This window comes from Choloepus didactylus, chromosome 1, assembly GCF_015220235.1.
Source record: "Choloepus didactylus isolate mChoDid1 chromosome 1, mChoDid1.pri, whole genome shotgun sequence".
NCBI lineage: Eukaryota > Metazoa > Chordata > Mammalia > Pilosa > Megalonychidae > Choloepus > Choloepus didactylus.
The window spans coordinates 249,617,635-249,635,443 of record NC_051307.1 but is presented as its reverse complement, the minus strand read 5'-3'; the positions used below and the strand labels follow the sequence as shown (position 1 = coordinate 249,635,443).

Sequence of the window (17,809 nt, the reverse complement as noted above, 5' to 3'; positions counted from 1 at the left end):
GCGCTCTCTGGAGCGGGCACGTGCTGAACCTCATCGTGCCGCAAGAAGCCCGCGTTCCCATCGTTTGTGTGTTTTTCAAAATATGGCAAAGGTTCAGATGAACGATGTAGTGGTGCTGGATAACCCTTCTCCTCTCTACAACCTCTTCCAGTTCGAGATCACCTTCGTGTGCATCGAGGACCTGTCTGAAGATTTGGAATGTAAAATTATGTATGTGGGCTCTGCAGAAATTGAAGAATAGACGAAGTTTTAGACTCTGTTTTAGTGGGTCCTGCTCCTGCAGGAAGGCATATGTTTGTATTTCAGGCTGATGCACCTAATCCAGGACTCATTTCAGATGCAGTTGCAGTAGACATAACAGCTGTGCTAATTACATGCACCTATCTATGGACGTCAAGAATTTATTAGAGTTGGCTTTTGTGTAAATAATGAATATACTGAGGCAGAATTAAGAGAAAATGCACCAGTAAAACCAGACTTTTCTAAGCTTCAAAGGAATATTTTGGCATCTAATCCAAAGGTCACAAGATTCCACACTGATTGGGAAGATAAGACTGAAAAACCGGAAGATGCAGAGATCAGTAGTCCAAATTTACAGTCACTTCTTTCAACAGATGCATTGCCTTCAGCAACAAAGGGATGGTCCACATCAAAAAACTCACTAAATTTCATGTTAGAATCCCAATGGACTGCATGTGACCATCTGCCATCCCATTAGTACAAATTAAGCTATAAAAACACATGGAACTATTTCCCTGAAATTCTGTAAGTACATAGTCAAGACACAATGTGAAGAATTTGTTTTAAAAACATCCTGTAGAAATTTGCAAGAAAACCAGTATTTGAGCAAACTGTGGAATATAAATACAACTATTTTCAAGTAATTTTTTTCTCTGATGTGTTATTTTATTTGTTCTAAAACTAATCAGATTAAAGTATACGTATTATTTTCTTCTCCTCTATAATGTAATTAAAATACTTATAAAGAAAACTATGCATCATTAGACCAGGTTGTAGAAATGTCTTAGCTTCTTATAGGCCACTGTTTTACTGGTCTGGAAAGAACAAAGTTCACTTTAACTAAAATGTTTCTTCCTGTGAAAATATACAGTGCAGTTTACTTTAAGGGGTAAATTTCCATTCTTTCTTCTTACATCCTTGAAAGGGAACATCTGAAATCAACTACATGCTACCAAGAACTTCAGGATCTGATTTTCCAGGCTACCCTGAAATGTCTGTGGCTACTATTGCAGTTCATGTAATGTCGGATGGTTTTTGGTTTGGCCTTTAAGATGATAACAAATGTGGATAATTGCTTGTAAGGTCCACTGGCTATGGTTTTTGTTTTTATAACAAAGCTTATGACAGGAGAGCATTCACTGAATCATAGATTATTATTGCCCAGTGAATTCAACATGTCAAAAACAAATACAACACCCTAAGTTTAAGAATAGGAGATTATAATGGCTCAGATCTGTTCACTAAATTTACAAAAATACTATGAACTTAACTTTTTGAAAAATTGTGTTGATATATCATTTGTTGTTGTTCACATTTATATAAAAACAGTGGATCTGGAAAAGTATATTTAGCTTTAACATGATAGATAAGTTACTTTTTTGGAAATATGTATTTTTTTTCACACCTACAGTACTCTTCTCCACACCCCTTGACACTCATGCAGAATAAGATTAGGCACATTCGTGGTGGATATACTCTAGATAGCTTTTCCAGGTAAATTTTTAAAGCAGTCTTGGAGAGGAATCCTTTAACTAGATGGCTCAAAAGGTTCTTTTCCTTTGGTGATAACTAGGTTCCTCCTCAAAAAATTTCTTATGCTCCATTAAATTAAGCAGAATATTTTACTCTTGCTGCTAAGCAAGACATTAGCCATATGATGCAAAGTTATGCAGTGCCTTCATATCTAAAATTTTTATACTGCATTTTTTAAAGCTTTTATTTTGAGGATGGGAAAAGGACATCTGTCTAAACATAGATTCAAAGTTGTGCCTATTTCCTATCATTCTAAAAGAGTTAATTTGTGAAGCAAATTTTGCTAAACTTTGAAGTTTAATATTACCAGATTATTAAAAGATTGTCCATTAACCAGTTCATAGATTTTAAAAGTACTTGTGACTGTTAAAACTATATGAAGCAATATACCAAAGTTAAATGTGTATGAGAGGGAGATATAAGGGAGGGATATGGGATTCTTGGTAGTGGTGTTGTTTTCTGTCCTTATATTGTATTGTATGACATCTTATTTTTATTATCTTTTTTATTATTCACCAAAAAAACTATTTTCATAGTAATCAATATGCTCAAGTGCTGACTGTGGTGATAAATGTACAACTATATGATGATACCATGAACAACTGGTTGTACACTGTGGATAACTGTATGTTATGTGAATACATCTCTATAAAATTGTAGGAAAAAATATAAATAGAGGTAAAAGTGCTGGAGAAAACATGAAGAGGGATGTACTTATTTACTGTTGATGAGGAGGCAGAATGGCGTAGCCTTTCTGGAGGTCACTGTGGTGGTTCCACAAGAAGCTAAGTATGTGGGGGCTATAAGGTCCTGCAACCTCATTATGGGGTATGTACTTGGAGGATTTGAGAGCAGGGACATGAATGGACATTTACACACTGGTGTTTATGGAGACAGTATGCATGATTTGCAGTGGGTGGAGGTGGCCTAAGGGTACACTGACTGAGGAACAGAATGGTGAACTGTGGTGTGTGCATACAGTGGAATATTGAGCAACTACCAGAAGGCGTGAAGCTGTGAGACACCCGAAGAGGTGAATGGATCCTGTAGACAGCATTTTGAGTGAAGTACGCCAGAAACAAAAGCAAACACTATAATGCCTCACCAATATGGACTAACTACAATGTGTAACTCAGAACTGAACCTTAGAGCACAGCCTAACAGAGAAATGATTACTGTAATGGTCCCTAGATTGTAAACTCTTACAGTGGTCAAATCTAGTCCTGAATTGTAATGGCTGTCTCCAAACTCGGAGATGCTGATCCCTTTGTGTACAATCTGATTGGTCTCTAGAATATTGGGTATCTGTGTGACACCTGAAACTCAGAGCTAGGGCTCAGCAGATATGAATGTCTGTATTAATGCATACAGCAGCTGTTAAAAAAAAAAAGGCTGAAAAAGAGCCCAGACTTCAATTACAGAGATGAATGAAGCATATCTGGTTAAGACTAGGGCAAATCGGGCCAAACGGTAAGCGTTGAAACTGACGGTGTGTTAAAACTTCAACTTCCATGTAAGACCAAGGGAAGAGATGTTTATTTGGTGTAGGATCTATATTTTCTAAACAATATAACTTCTACAGTCAGTTTGTTCAAACACTACAGTTACATGGAACTTTGAATAGGAAGTGAGATATGGCAGGTCTGTATACGTTAGAGTGAAATAGCAACACATCGCAAAGTAATTTGGGTGGAAAGTAAAAATGTATATTCAGAACCCCCCTGAGGAGCTGGGAGAGGATGCGACGGTGATGGACTTCCTCACCCGGATTGCTGCTGATGTTCTCACAAACATTAGGGACTGACGGCTTGGTATGCTGAGCCCTCTGTCTTGGGGCTTGCCCCTATGAGGCTTCTACTGCAAAGGAGAGGCTAAACCTGCTTATAATTTGCCTAAGTGCCTGTTTGTTGCTCAGATGTGGCCCTCTCTTCTAGCTAAGCCAACTCAGCAGGTGAACGCATTGCCCTCCCCTCTACATGGGTGAAAATCTCCCTGGCAATGCAGGATATGACTCCCCAGGATGAATTCTGACCCAGCATCATGGGATTGAGAACATCTTCTTGACCAAAAAGGGGGATGCAAAATGAAACAAAATAAAGCTTCAGTGGCTGAGAGATTTCAAATGGAGTCGAGAGGTCACTCTGGTGGACATTCTTACATACTATATAGATAACACTTCTTAGGTTTTAATGTACTGGAATAGCTAGAAGTAAATACCTGAAACTACCAAACTCCAACCCAGTAGCCTTGACTCCTGAAGACGATTGTATAACAATGTAGATTACAAGGGGTGACAGTATGATTGTGAAAACCTTGTGGATCACACTCCCCTTATCCAGTGTACGGATGGATGAACAGAAAAATGGGGACAAAAACTAAATGAAAAATAGGGTGGGGGGGTGATGATTTGGGTGTTCTTTTTTACTTTTTTTGTTCTGATTCTGATTCTTTCTGGTGTAAGGAAAATGTTCAAAAATAGATTGAGATGATGAATGCACAACTATATGATGGTACTGTGAACAGCTGATTGTACACCATGGATGATTGTATGGTATGTGACTATATCTCAATAAAACGGAATAAAAAATGCAAACAGAAAAAAAAACTATATGAAGAAAAATTTCATTTTTGTCTAACTGCAATTTAAAAAAATGTTAAAATATTAATTAAAATGAAAATAAAAGTAATATTTTCCAAACTAAAAAATCAAACATAAGAAAGAAAACATTATAAAGTATTAGAAAATACTGGTAAATATTGAGCTTTATAAGCTCGACACCAAAGGAGAAATATAAAGTGAAGTGTGTGATACGTTTTCATACATGAAGATCTCACATGTCTCTGTGGCAATTTGCTGAAAGAAAAAATACTTATAGCCAGTAGATGAAAAAAAAAAGTTCAAATCACAAATAATCAAAGAAATGCAAAATAAAACAAGGGACTATTTTTCTCCTATAAAATTGACAGATATTTAAAACAATGTAAATATCCAGTGTTGGTTAGGTTATAGGAAAATGGACATTCGCCTATACCTCTGATGGGACAATAAATTGGAACAAGCTCTCTGGAGGGCTGTTGGCAATAAAAATCAAAATCCTTAAAAAGAGTTCATTTCTTCCAGCTCAGCAATCTCACTTCTAAGTTATAACGTTCGGACAAGCAAATAAAAATTATGGTGCATACAGTTACATAAGCAGGGCAGCCCTTAGAAATAGCAGCATTCTCCCTCTCTCTGGCCCAGGAATATATAAGTGAAAATGCCTCAACAACTAATAAACCATTATAATTAAGGGTGCATGCACATGTAAATGTATTTGCAATGTAAAAACCTGGAAGGATTTACATCAAAATGTTAAATAAATAAATAAAAGATTATCGTTGGGTAGAGGTTTTTGTTTTTTTGGGTTTTGTTGTTGTTGTTGATGACTACAATTATTTTACTAGAATGTTCTTTTTTATTTTTTTTTTTTCCTATAATGAACATGTATTAATCCTGGACAAAATAAAAGGGTACAAAAAACTTCCTTTGGCTGCAGGGAGAAGGTAGGGTAGTCACCCCTGCAGCTGTGGTCTCAGTTCAGGGGAAAACTGAGCTGCACTGAAGCTGTAGGAGCAGCCCAAGCAGATCTTGGTTTTTAGCTTCAGAAACAGCCGCAGGTGCTAGGGAGGGAAGGGAGGGAGGGGGAAGGGGAGAAGAGCCTACAGAAGCCCAGGTGAACTGGAGAGGCAGCTCCCCGAGTTAGCACCATTTAGTTTCCTTGCCCCCAGAGGGTACTGGGGAGAGGCCATGCGGCTGCTGTAAAGGCCTCCTGCCCAAACCCCCAGCTCAGGCCTTGCTCCTCAGGCCCTGACCCTCAATCCCACCCCATCCCCAACCCCCCTCCCACCCCCACCTTGAGCAGGAACAGCAGCGGGAATGTAGCTCCAATGCTGGGGTGGGGGTCAGATTAGAGACCCTGCCTTTCCAGCAGACACCTGGTTTTCTTTCCAAGGCTTTTCCTTCTCCTGGGTTTTGAACTCACAGACAAGTGGGGGAATAAGGCTGAAACAGGAGTAGGACACCAGAGACCAGGCCTCCTAACCCCCAGTCTAAAAATACTTGTGGAATTTGGTCTCTGCCTGCACCTGCAGGACCTGCCTCTCCTAGACCCTTGTGGAGATACGGGGGCCGGGAGACGTACCCTGAGTAGCATGACCCCAGGAACGCCGTTGTGGGGGACAGGGTCTGGCAGGGCTCCAAGGGAGGGCCGCTTCCCAGGTCCAGTGCGTGACGGACCACGTGGGCAGGAGAGCTGGGACGCGCGCCCGGTACAACGGAGTCTCCGGAACGACCCACTTTTCCAATCACAGGAGGCCCTCGTGCCAGGCCCCCAGATTTGGCCAATCAGAGAGACCTTCCCCGGTCCTGAGGTTGAGGCCAGGGGCTTGTCAGGAAAGGACAGACGGCCAGGGAACCGTATGTCCCTCCGCCACTGGCCATCCCCGTGACTTTCCGCTTGTCCCGTTCTGTCTCCCAGCCTGTTGGCTCTTCTGTAAACCGCGCAGTTAATACCTACACCCACGGGGAGGCAGGTATGTGCTCTTGGAAAGCGCCTGGTACAGCGCCTGGAACGCAGCCCGAAGGCTTTCCGTGCCCAGCGCCCGCGTCGGTGCTCCTTTAACCCTGAGAGCCTCTGGCCAGTCTGGTGCTTGGCTGCTCCAAAGACAACCCAGGACCCTGACACCCCCAGACCCGGAGGCTGAGACCGAGCGTCCCGCGACCGCGCAGCGAGGCTCATGGGCCCAGCGGGACCCTTGCCCTCTCGCTGCTGAACCCTAGGGCGGGGGCTCCGAAAGCTGCGACCCGGGAAAGTCCTTCCTTCCCAGGAGAGCTGCGGGCAGCTCGCAACCGCAAAGACTCACCAGCGGCGGGACGGAGGCGCAAAACGCTGTGGCCGGGAGGGGAGCGCAGCTTTCTGGACCTCTGTGAGCCTCGGGTTCCCGGAACAGACTAAATCCCGCCGGGCCACTGGGCGGAGGGGGAGGTGGAGTCACTTCCACACCAGTCCCGAGCCGTGGCCAAGTCTGGAGGCTGGCTGCGCTCTGGCCCAGGGCGCGGGGCGGGGCCGGCGAAGGTCAGGAGGAGGAGGATCGGCGGGGGCGGGCGTAAAGTCTCCATCAAGACCAAGGGGAGCACAAACTTGCAGTGTGACCTTGGTCGGGCAAGTAGCTCACTCTCTCTGGGTCTGCTTTCTCGTCTGTAAATTAGAGTGACAAGGGCTGCCTCGCCCGGGCTGCGCTCGCTGCAATTTAGGGCGAGAAGACAGTATAGACCCAAGTGCCCAACTGTGCGTGTAGTTGTGAGTAGTTGACAAGGCTCAGTTGTTAAGACCGAACCCTCACCAAGCTGGGTTATTTCATTCATTCATTCATTCACTCACTGACTCATGAATAATTGTGCTAAGCACCTACCACGTACCTAGACACTAGGCATTTGCTGATCCCCAGGAACTTCCAGTCACTTTAGAAAGGGATAGACTCTTAAAGAAACAGTAACTGTGGGTGTCCAGGTGGATATTGAGGTTTTGGTGCATCCAGTGTCCATCCCACGTCTCCATAGCCCCTGGTTTTCCTCTGAGGCATTCCTTTCTCCATTTTTCTTTCCATGAAGTTCAGAAGTTGCCGACCCCCTCCCCTGGCTCCCAACCCAAAAAATGCTGAACCCAGGAAGGGTCACTTATCTCCCTCTGGACTAATGAAAGTCATGAAAAATGAATGCAGAGGATAACTCTGCCCTTTGTTTCCTGACTAGTAACCTTTGACTGGGTGGTTCCACTTGCTTGGAAGGCCATGCCTGCCCCGTCTGCTCCTGGATGTCTATATACCGTTTCAAGCCTTACTTCCTTTGAGACTCTCTATCCTGAGCTCCAGCCACACTGGCCTTTTTTTCAGTTCCTTGAATATGTCAAGCTTGTTCTAGCCTCCAGAAAATCCCCCTGCCTGGAACACTCTTCTCTCAGATTCTACAGAGGCCTGCCTCCACTCACCATCCACATCATGGCTCATAAATTAGATATTAAATATCAAATGTCTAATACAGAGCCTTAGACAAGCTGTCCCTGGTCACACAATCTAAAGAAGTCCCTTGTTCACTCCCTATCACATCACCCTGTTTTATTTTTTTCATGGCATTTATATATCTGATATTTTCTCATCTGTTTATTTGTTTATTATCTGTCTCTTCTGCTAGACTGTAAGTTCCTTGAGGGCAGACACTTCTAAGATGTTCTCAGGTTTGGGTCTCCAATGCCTAAGACACTTATGGCACATTGTAGATGCTAAATAAATATTGTTGAATGACTTAATACATGCCTACATACCAGGGGCCATGGTAAGTGTGGGTAAGTTTTCAATATGGGCTTGTCACATTAAAGGATGAATCAGTGGATGGAAAGCATGGCAGGTGCTGTTGCCTCCAGGTCAGAGACCCTAACCTCCACTTCCTCATCCCCCAAAGATAAATGTCCTAGGAGCAGGAAGACAGGTTGCCTGGCACTGATGCCAATAAACACAGGGGTTCTCTGCCTGATGGGCATAACAGCCAAATCTGTGACACCAAGGTTTCAAAGGGAGAAAGAGTTTTATTGCAAAGTGCAAAGCAATGAGAACAGAAGTCCTATGAGCCTTAAATCTGTCTCCCTGAACAGCGGTAACTCTTAAAGTTTCATAGTATTCAAAGACAGGCAGGTTTAGGATAATAAGTACAGTGGCTCAAGATGACAAAGATAGAGATAGTCTAATTATTGAGCATGCACAGATTGGTTACATGCCTAATCACAGAACATATTTAAGAAGATAGTGGCCTTAACATGATGATGGGCAAGATATTTAGTATTATAATGTATAGGTCACCTATAGCTTAAGATTTAAACTACTGTACATGTCAGGCTGGCCAATTTTGGTTAAGACTACCTTTGTCTAGTAAGATAGCCTAGGAATTGGGGGGATTAGTTCTGGGTTGACTCAAGTTCCTTCATTAACAAACATTAAGGGGCTGTCTATGAGATCAGAAGATTTCAGTGTTGTAAAACAAGATAAGAGGGTACAAGTAGGAACAAGCACAAGTTATCATAAATCCTTATAGTCACAAAGTAAAGATTATATAGTTATACATAATCTTTGATAAGCATCCTTATCAAAGATCAAGGCATCTGGGTTATAGTTCAGTGAGTATCAGTAGTTTCAGGCATTTGCTTTTGGCTATTCTACAATATACAAGATGGTGAAATGGTATCTATATAATGATTCAGTAAATATATTCATTTGTAAACTCTTAACTCTCAGTTACAATTCCTCCCTTTTGTTTGTCCATTCCTCAATCTTAGGCAACATCTGGGCGATGACTGCTCTAACTTCTTCATGCTGAAAAGGAGCATCAACCCTAGGGGTTGGGGAATTGGTACTTCTTAAATTTTAGTTGTACATATTCCTTAACTTCAGGTTGGCTGGAGCATTAGAGCTTATTCGGTAATTCTGTTATGGCAAGGTTGGGATAAGAGATAGAGATAAGTTTCAAAGATGAGTATGCTTATATTAACAATAATGTCATTAGTCTTATTTATAATATAGAATGAAATTATGATTTTATCACTGTCTGGATGTTCCCAGGGCTTTCAGGAGAATTTTTACTTGAGGCTTTGAATACTGCGGCTATTTGTGATATCTGAGACCTGCCTAAGAGTAACCTCTAGATTGACCTCCCAACTCCATTTTGAATCTCTTAGCCATAGACATTCTATTTTATTTAATATTTCCCCATATTGTTCAAGACCTTTCTCCAAAAGCATTGCTGTACCATTCAATATTGATTCCTTGGTGCCAGGGAGGCTCCCTGGGAGTCATGCCCCATGTAGGGGGGAAAGAAGTGAGTTTATTTGCAGAGTTTGGCTTTGAGCGGCCATGTCTGGGAAACAAAGAGGTTTTCAGGGGTGACACTTAGGCATTATAATTAGGCTTAGTTTTGTCCATACAAAAATAAGTTTTATATGTGCAAGTCTTAAGATCTAGGGCTTGGCTTATTAGCATGTTTTTTTATGAGGCAAGGCTCATATATTCAAGTTTATTTTCACAAGTTTCTGTGTTATAAGTTTAGATGGGGATAATTGATGTTTTCCAACAGGAGAGGATCTTAGATTTAGAGCTTGAAAGTTTCAGTAAATTAGGAGCTTTTATGGTTTGAGAGAAGAGCAGGAATATCCCAGGAGGGAAATATTAATAGTTCCATGCATTCCTTTCAGAGTCTCTCAGGGGATCTTCTGAACATTTCTTTTCATTTTATGCTTAAAACATTTTGAAAAGTCTCAGGGTGTTCTAGTTTGCTAATGCTGCTGGAATGCAAAGCATCAGAAATGGATTGGCTTTTATAAAAGGGGGTATATTTGGTTACACAGTTACAATTTTAAGTCCATAAAGTGTCCAAGGTAAGTCATCAGCAATCAGGTACCTTCACTGGAGGATGGCCAGTGGTGTCTGGAAAACCTGTTAGCTGGGAAGGCACATGGCTGGCGTCTGCTCCAAAGTTCTGGTTTCAAAATGGCTTTCTCCCAGGATGTTCCTTTCTAGACTGCAGTTCCTCAAAAATGTCACTCTTAGTTGCACTTGGGATATTTGTCCTCTCTTTAGCTTCTCTGGAGCAAGAGTCTGCTTTCAACGGCTGTCTTCAAACTGTCTCTCATCTGCAGCTACTCTCTCAGCTTCTGTGCATTCTTCAAAGTGTCCCTCTGGGCTGTAGCAAGCTTGCTTCTTCTGTCTGAGCTTATATACTGCTCCAGTAATCAAGGCCCACACTGAATGGGTGGGGCCAGGCCTCCATGGAAATTATCTCATCAGAGTTAGCACCTACAGTTGGGTGGGTCACATCTCCATGGAAACACTCAAAGAATTATAATCTAATTAATACTGATAGGTCTGCTCACACAAGATTATATCAAGGATAATGGCATTTTGGGGGACACAACACATCCAAACTGGCACACAGGGTATTACATTAACTTGTACAGAATACGAAGATCTCATTCCCTATCTTAGGATTTATGTTGAATAAACTGAGTTAGGTTATTTAAATAAACTGATGAGATCGGTTAAATCAGATAGTGTGCTACAGATAACTTAATTTTTGGATAAAATAACTTTTTCCTCCTTTGGTTTCCCACATAAATTAAACTCCCAAAATATAGGCTATATCATCCTCTACTCTGTATTCTCATTAACCTTAGTCTTAACTAGGTCAGACCCACTCACATTACCAACAGAAGTCAGATCCCTTCTTCATCTTTTTCAATACTAGATGCAAGGAGTTGTCTTCTAGAGTTAACGCAGCTCCTTAAGTGCCTCTAGAGCTAGAGAACTCCAATTCTGAATCTCAGGTGTCAATAGACCCTTGAAGTTTCATTGAGCTACCAGGTTCCACATAAAGAACATAGCACCTTAAAATTTAGAAGTAATATCTAAAGGCTAGGAACAAATGTGAATGCTACAAGAACTTACAACCTAGGCACTAATTCTTTTATGACCGTTGTTTAAATGAAGCTATTCCTAAAAACAAAATATTTGAGAATTAACTTTCCATAGTATATAGCAGAAGATTTTTCTCTGTTTCTTTTACATTTTTACTAGGATTATGTTAATTAATAGGGAGAACATAATTTATATACTTGATTTGCTTCTCTTTTTTAGCAGTTTTATTGAGATATAGTCACACACCATAAAATCCATCCAAATTATACAGTCAGTGGTTCACAGTATCATCACATAGTTGTGCATCGATCACCACAATCAAATTGAGACTATTTTTATTACAAAAAAACAAACAAAAAAAAATTCCATACCCCTTATCCCCCCTATAATTGACCCTTAGCATTGGTGTGGTACATTTGTTACTGTTGATGAAGAATATTAAAATCTGTTAACTATAGTCCATAGTTTTCAATAGATGCATTTCCCCCAGATACCACTCTATACACCACTCCTTTTAATAGTGATGTATATTTGTTCTAGTTCATGAAAGAACAGTTTTATATTTATACTATTAATCACAGTCATCATCCACCACAGGGTTCACTGTGTTATACTGTCCCATGTTTTATCCTCTAGCTTTCCTTCTAATGATATGTGCAACTCTAAACTTCCCCATTCAACTACAGTCACACACACATAATTCATTGTTGTTAATTGCACTCACCATAATGTGCTATCCTTACCTTATCCATTTCCAAATATTTAAAGTCAGCCTAGTTAAAAATTCTGCATATATTAAGCATCCACTCCCCATTCTCTACTCTGGTAATCTATATTCTAGATTTTAACTCCATTAATTTACTTATTATAATTAGTGTATTATAGTGAGATTATACAATATTTGTCCTTTTGTGTCTGAAGTATTTCACTCGACATAATGTCCTCAAGGTTCATCCAGGTGTGCTGTTAGTTCTCTGGTGTTAGCTCTTTCTTACTTTTTAATGGTTGCATTTAGGGCTATAAATTTCCCTCTCGGCACTGCCTTTGCTGCATCTTACAAGTTTTGATATGTTCCGTGCTTGCTTTCATTTGTCTTGAGATATTTACTAATTTCTCTTGTAATTTCCTCTTTGAACTACTGATTCTTTAAGAGTGTTTGTTAACCCCATGTATCTGCTAATTTTCCCATTCTTTGCCTGTTACTGGTTTCCAACTTGATTCCAGTATGATCAGAGAGAATGCTTTGTATTATTTCAATCTTTTAAACTTTATTTAGACTTTGGTTGTGGTTCAAATGTGGTCTATCCTGGAGAATGATCTATGGGCACTTGAGAAGAATGACTATCCTGTTGTTTTGGAGTGTGATATTCTGTAATTGTCTATTAGGTCTAGTTCATTTATAATTTTATTCATGTTCTCTGTTTCCTTATTGATCTTCTATCTGGATGTTCGGTCTATTAATGACACGATATGTGGAAGACTCCAACTATTATTGTAGAAACTATTTCTTCCTTTAGTTTGGCCAGTGTTTGCCTCATGTGTTTTGGGGCACCCTGGCTAGGTGCATAAATATTTATTATTGTTATTTCTTCTTGATGGTTTGCCTCTTTCATTAATATTTAATGTCCTTCCATGTCTCTTATAACACTTTGCCCTTAAAGTCTATTTTGTGTGATGTTAGTATATTTACCCTAGCTCTTTTGTGATTACTGTTTCTGTAGAATATCTTTTTCCAGCTTTTCACTTGCAACCTATTTGTGTCTGGGGTGAGTGAGTATCTTGTAGACAGCATAATACATGGATCATATTTTCTTACCCATTCAGTCAATCAGCCTCATTTGATTTGAGAGTTTAATGCATTAACATTCAATGTTGTTACTGTAAAAGCAGTACTTCAACCATTTTTTCCTTTGGCATTCATATGCCATAACTTATCTTTGACTCTTTTTATGCTTTCAGTTACCCTTACTGATAATATTCAATTATACATTCTCCTCTAAGCTTCTCTCTCCTGTCTTTTCTTTTCTGCCTGCAGAACACCCTTTAGTATTTCTTGTAGGGCAGGACTCTTGTTTATAAACTCTCTCAGTTTCTGGTTGTGAATATTTTAAACTCTCTCATTTTCAAATGACAGTTTTGCTGGATAAAGAGTTCTTGCCTGGCAGTTTTTCTCCTTCAGTACTTTAAATATATCACTGCTTTCTCAACTCCATAGTTTCTGATGAGAAATCAGCACTTAATCTTATTGTGATTCCCTTGCATGTGATGAAATGATTTTCTCTTGCAGCTTTCAGAATTTTCTATCTTTGGCAGTTGACATTCTGATGAGTATGTGTCTCAGAGTGGGTCTATTAGGGTTTATTACTTTTGGAATACACTGCAATTCTTGGACTTGTATCCTTATGTTTTTCATAAGAGTTGGGAAATTTTGGGCCATTATTTTCTCAAATATTCTTTCTGCCCCTTTTCTTTTCTCTTCTCCTTCAGGGACACCAATTATGCATATGTTTGTGCACTTCATATTATTATTAAATTCCCCAAGACCCTGCTCAAACTTTTCCATTCTTTTCTCTATCTGTTCTTTTGTCTGTTCAATTTCAGATGTCCTGTCTTTAGGTCACTGATCCTGTCTTCTGTCTGTTCAAATATGTTGTTCTATGCCTCTAGTGTGTTTATTTTATTTTATTTTTTTGTTTTTCCACCATTTTATTTTGAATTTTTCAATCATACAGAAAAATTGAAACAACTTTATATCCATATATAAATCATTTTTATTTTATAATTAGCTTTCTATCATACTTCTTTTATGACATATAAGTCTCCTTCTATCCATGCCTTTATCAATTTGTAAATTTGTTTTATTTTTTGATACATTTCAAAGTGGCAGCTATCAGTGTAGTCCAGCCCCAAATTTTTTCTGCAAACATATCTTTTACTACAGCTCAATATTTATTGATGGTTCTTTTTTTTTTCTTTTGAGGTAAAGGCCATAAAATGGACAGATCTTAAGTGCACAATATAATGAGTTCTGACAATCACATACATTTGTGTAAGCTCAAACCTCCATTAAGATATAGAACACTAACTTCACACCATGAGGTTCCCTCAAGCCCCCTCTCAGTCAACCTGTGTGCCTACCCTTCACAGAGGCAACCACCGTTTTGATTTTTTTCTACCATAGATTAGTCTCACTTGTTCTAGAACTTAACCTAATCAAATCATAAATATGTGCCCTTTTGTATAAGGCTTCTTCACTCAGCATTATGTTTTTGAGATTCATCCATGTCATTGTGTGCAGCAGTAGTTTGGCCCTTTTAATTGCTGAGTAGTATTCCATTGTATGAATATGCCACAGTTTGTTTATTCATTGTCCTATTGATGGACACCTGGATGTTTTTCAGTTTGGGGCTCTTTTGAGTAAAGCTTCCATGAACATTCTTGCAGAAGTATTTTGGTGGCATATATTTTCATTTCTCTTGGGTAAATACATATAGAATTGAGGGGTCATAAAGTAGGTACATGCTTAGTTTTATAAGAAACGACTAATCCCTTGCCCAAAGTGGCTGTTCTGTTTAACACTCTCACCAACAACGTATGGCAGTTCTGGTTGCTTCAGATCATTGCTAACATTTGCTCTTGTCAATCTTTCTGATTTTAGACAATCTGGAGGGTCCATTAGTATAATTTGGTATGCTAAATTCAGCTTATTCAAATGAGAATGACACAGAATTTAAAACAATGCACAGTCCATCCAAGCCAATGAAATGTTCTATGTTGACATCTACCTAGGCTGTGGCTTTGGTGTCAGGTTATATGTAACAAAGTTGTTAATAGATCCTTCTGCTATATAGACACCTTATAGAATAATTTTATTTTGTAAAAGGAATCCAAGGGGCCTCCTTTGGTTTATATTTGATAAATTTGATAAATGTGATTTATGTTTGTACTATAAATCATAGTCATCTGCTATATTTTTATAGATTTTTCCAAAAGTATTTGGTATTTCAAAAACAAATGATATTGTCAATTTCCTGGTTTCGATAGTGTACCATAGCCATGCCAGATGTAACTATTGGGGAAAGCAGGAGGAAGGATACCTGGCACCACCATGTACTATCATCTTAGTCTTATTTATGTATTTATTTAAGTATTTTTATTGAGATATATTCACATTCCACACAGTCCATCCAAAGTGTATAATTAGTGATTCACATTGTCATCACATAGTTGTACATTCATCACCAAAATCAATTTAAGAAACTTTTAATTACTCAAAAACAAAACAAAACAAAATCTCATACCCCTAATCCTCCACTATTATTGACCCTTATCAATACTGTGGTGCATTTGTTGATGACAGACTGTTAACTATAGTCCATGGTTTTCAATAGGTGCATTTTCCCCATATGCCACTCTATTATTAACTCCTTGTAATAGTGATGTGTATTTTTTCTAGTTCCTGAAAGAATATTTTTATATTTGTACTATAAATCACAATCATCATCCACCGCAGGGTTCACCGTGTCATACATGTTTTATCCCCTAGCTTTCCCAACAGTGGCATACATGACTCTAAAATTCACCCTTCGACCACAATCACACTCATAATTCAGTGTTGTTAATTATATTCACCATAAGATGCTGCCATCACCACTTACCATTTCTAAACATTTAAATTCAACCTAGTTAAAAATTCTGCATACATTAAGCATCCTTTCTCCATTCTCTTCCCTCATTCTATCTCCTGGTAACCTATATTCTAGATTTTAACTCTGTGAGTTTACTTATTATAATTAGGTCATATAGTGAGATCATACAATATTTGTTCTTTTGTGTCTGATGAATTTCACTTAACATAATGCTTTCAAGGTTCATCCATGTTGTCACATTCTTCAGGACTTCATTCCTTCTTACTGGTGAATATTATTCAATTGATCAAAGAAGAAATTGTAAGAGAAATTAGCAAATATCTTGAGATGAATAAAAATGAGGACACAACATATTGAAACTTATGGGATACAGTGAAGGCAGTGCAGAGAAATTTATTGCCCTAAATACCTAGATTAAAAAAAAAAAAAGGGAATATATTTTTTAAAAAAAAGAAAAAAGAAAAAGAACAAAGAGCTAAAATCAAAGACTTAACTGCACACCAGGAAGAACTAGTAAAAGAACAGCAAACTAACTCCAAAGGAAACGGAAGGATAAAAATAACAAAGATTAAGCAGAAATGAATGAAATTGACAATGAAAAAATACAATAGAAAGAATCAACAAAGCCAGAAGTTTGTTCTTTGAGAAAATCAATAAAATCAAAAATCCTTTAGCTAGACCAGCAAAGAAAAAAGTTAAGATGCAAATAAATAAAATCAGAAATGATAGTGGGGACATTACTGCTGACTCCACAGAAATAAAAGAGATCATAAGAGGATACTATGAGACATATGTATGCCGCCAACAACTAGAAAACTTAGATGAAATGGAAAACTTTCTAGAAACACATGAGCAACCTACACTGATGCTAGAAGAAATAGAAGACATCAACAAGCCAAATATAAGTAAAGAGATTGAATTGGTATCAAAAACCTCCCAAAAAATAAAAGCCCAGGACCAGAAAATTTCACAGGTGAATTCTACCAAGCATTCCAGGAAGAATTAACACCAATACTGCTCAAAGTCTTCCAAAGAAAATCAGAAAGGAGGGAACACTACCTAACTCATTCTATGAAGTCTAATCACCCTAATACCATCACCCTAAATACCAAAGCCAGATAAAGATACAAGATAAGAAAATTACAGACCAATTTCTCAAATGAATATAGATGCAAAATCCTCAACAAAATACTTGCAAATTGAATCCACCAGCACATTGAAAGAATCATATGCAGTGATCAAGTAGGTTTCATTCCAGGTATGCAAGGGTGGTTCAACACAAGAAAATCATCAGAGTAATACACCACATTAACAAATTGAAGGGTAAAAACCACATGATCATCTTGATTGATGCAGAAAAGGCACTTGACAAAATCCAGCATCCTTTCTTGATAAGAACACTTTGAAAGATGGGAACAGAAGGAAACTTCTTCAACATGATAAAGGGCATATATGAAAAACCCACATCTCACATCATACTCAATGTTAGACTGAAAGCTTTCCCTCCAAGATTGGAAACAAGTTAAGGATGCCCACTGTCACTTCTCTTATTCAACATCATGCTAGAAATCCTAACTAGAGCAATTAGGCAAGAAAAAGAAATAAAAGGGATCCAAATAGGACTGGGAGAAGTAAAACTTTTATTATTTGCAAATGACATGATCCTATATTTAGAAAGTCCCTAAAAATATACAAGAAAGCTACTAGAGCTAATAAATGAGTTCACCAGAGTGGAAGGATACAAAATCAACATGCAAAAATGAGCAGTGTTTCTATACACTAGTAATGAGCACTTTCAGGGGGAAATTTAAATTTTCCATTTACGATAGCAGCTAAAAGAATAAAATATCTAGGAGAAAATTTAACCAAGGATGTAAAGTACCTATATACAG

At 38.8% G+C, this 17,809-nt stretch overlaps 1 protein-coding gene and 1 pseudogene across 2 annotated transcripts in view; one reads left to right on the top strand and one right to left on the bottom strand.

The window, feature by feature from the left end:
* Positions 1–6,832, bottom strand: part of ALDH1L1 (aldehyde dehydrogenase 1 family member L1) — a 64,624-nt gene extending 57,792 nt beyond the window's left edge. The window contains exon 1 of one of the 2 annotated variants that reach the window (XR_005211723.1): positions 6,676–6,832. The gene's annotated coding sequence lies outside the window, so the exon portion shown is untranslated. The remainder of the gene's footprint in view (positions 1–6,675) is intronic. The other variant, XM_037803545.1, reaches the window with a different exon arrangement.
* LOC119527221 lies at positions 83–718 on the top strand (annotated as a pseudogene).
* Positions 6,833–17,809: the final 10,977 nt, after the last annotated feature.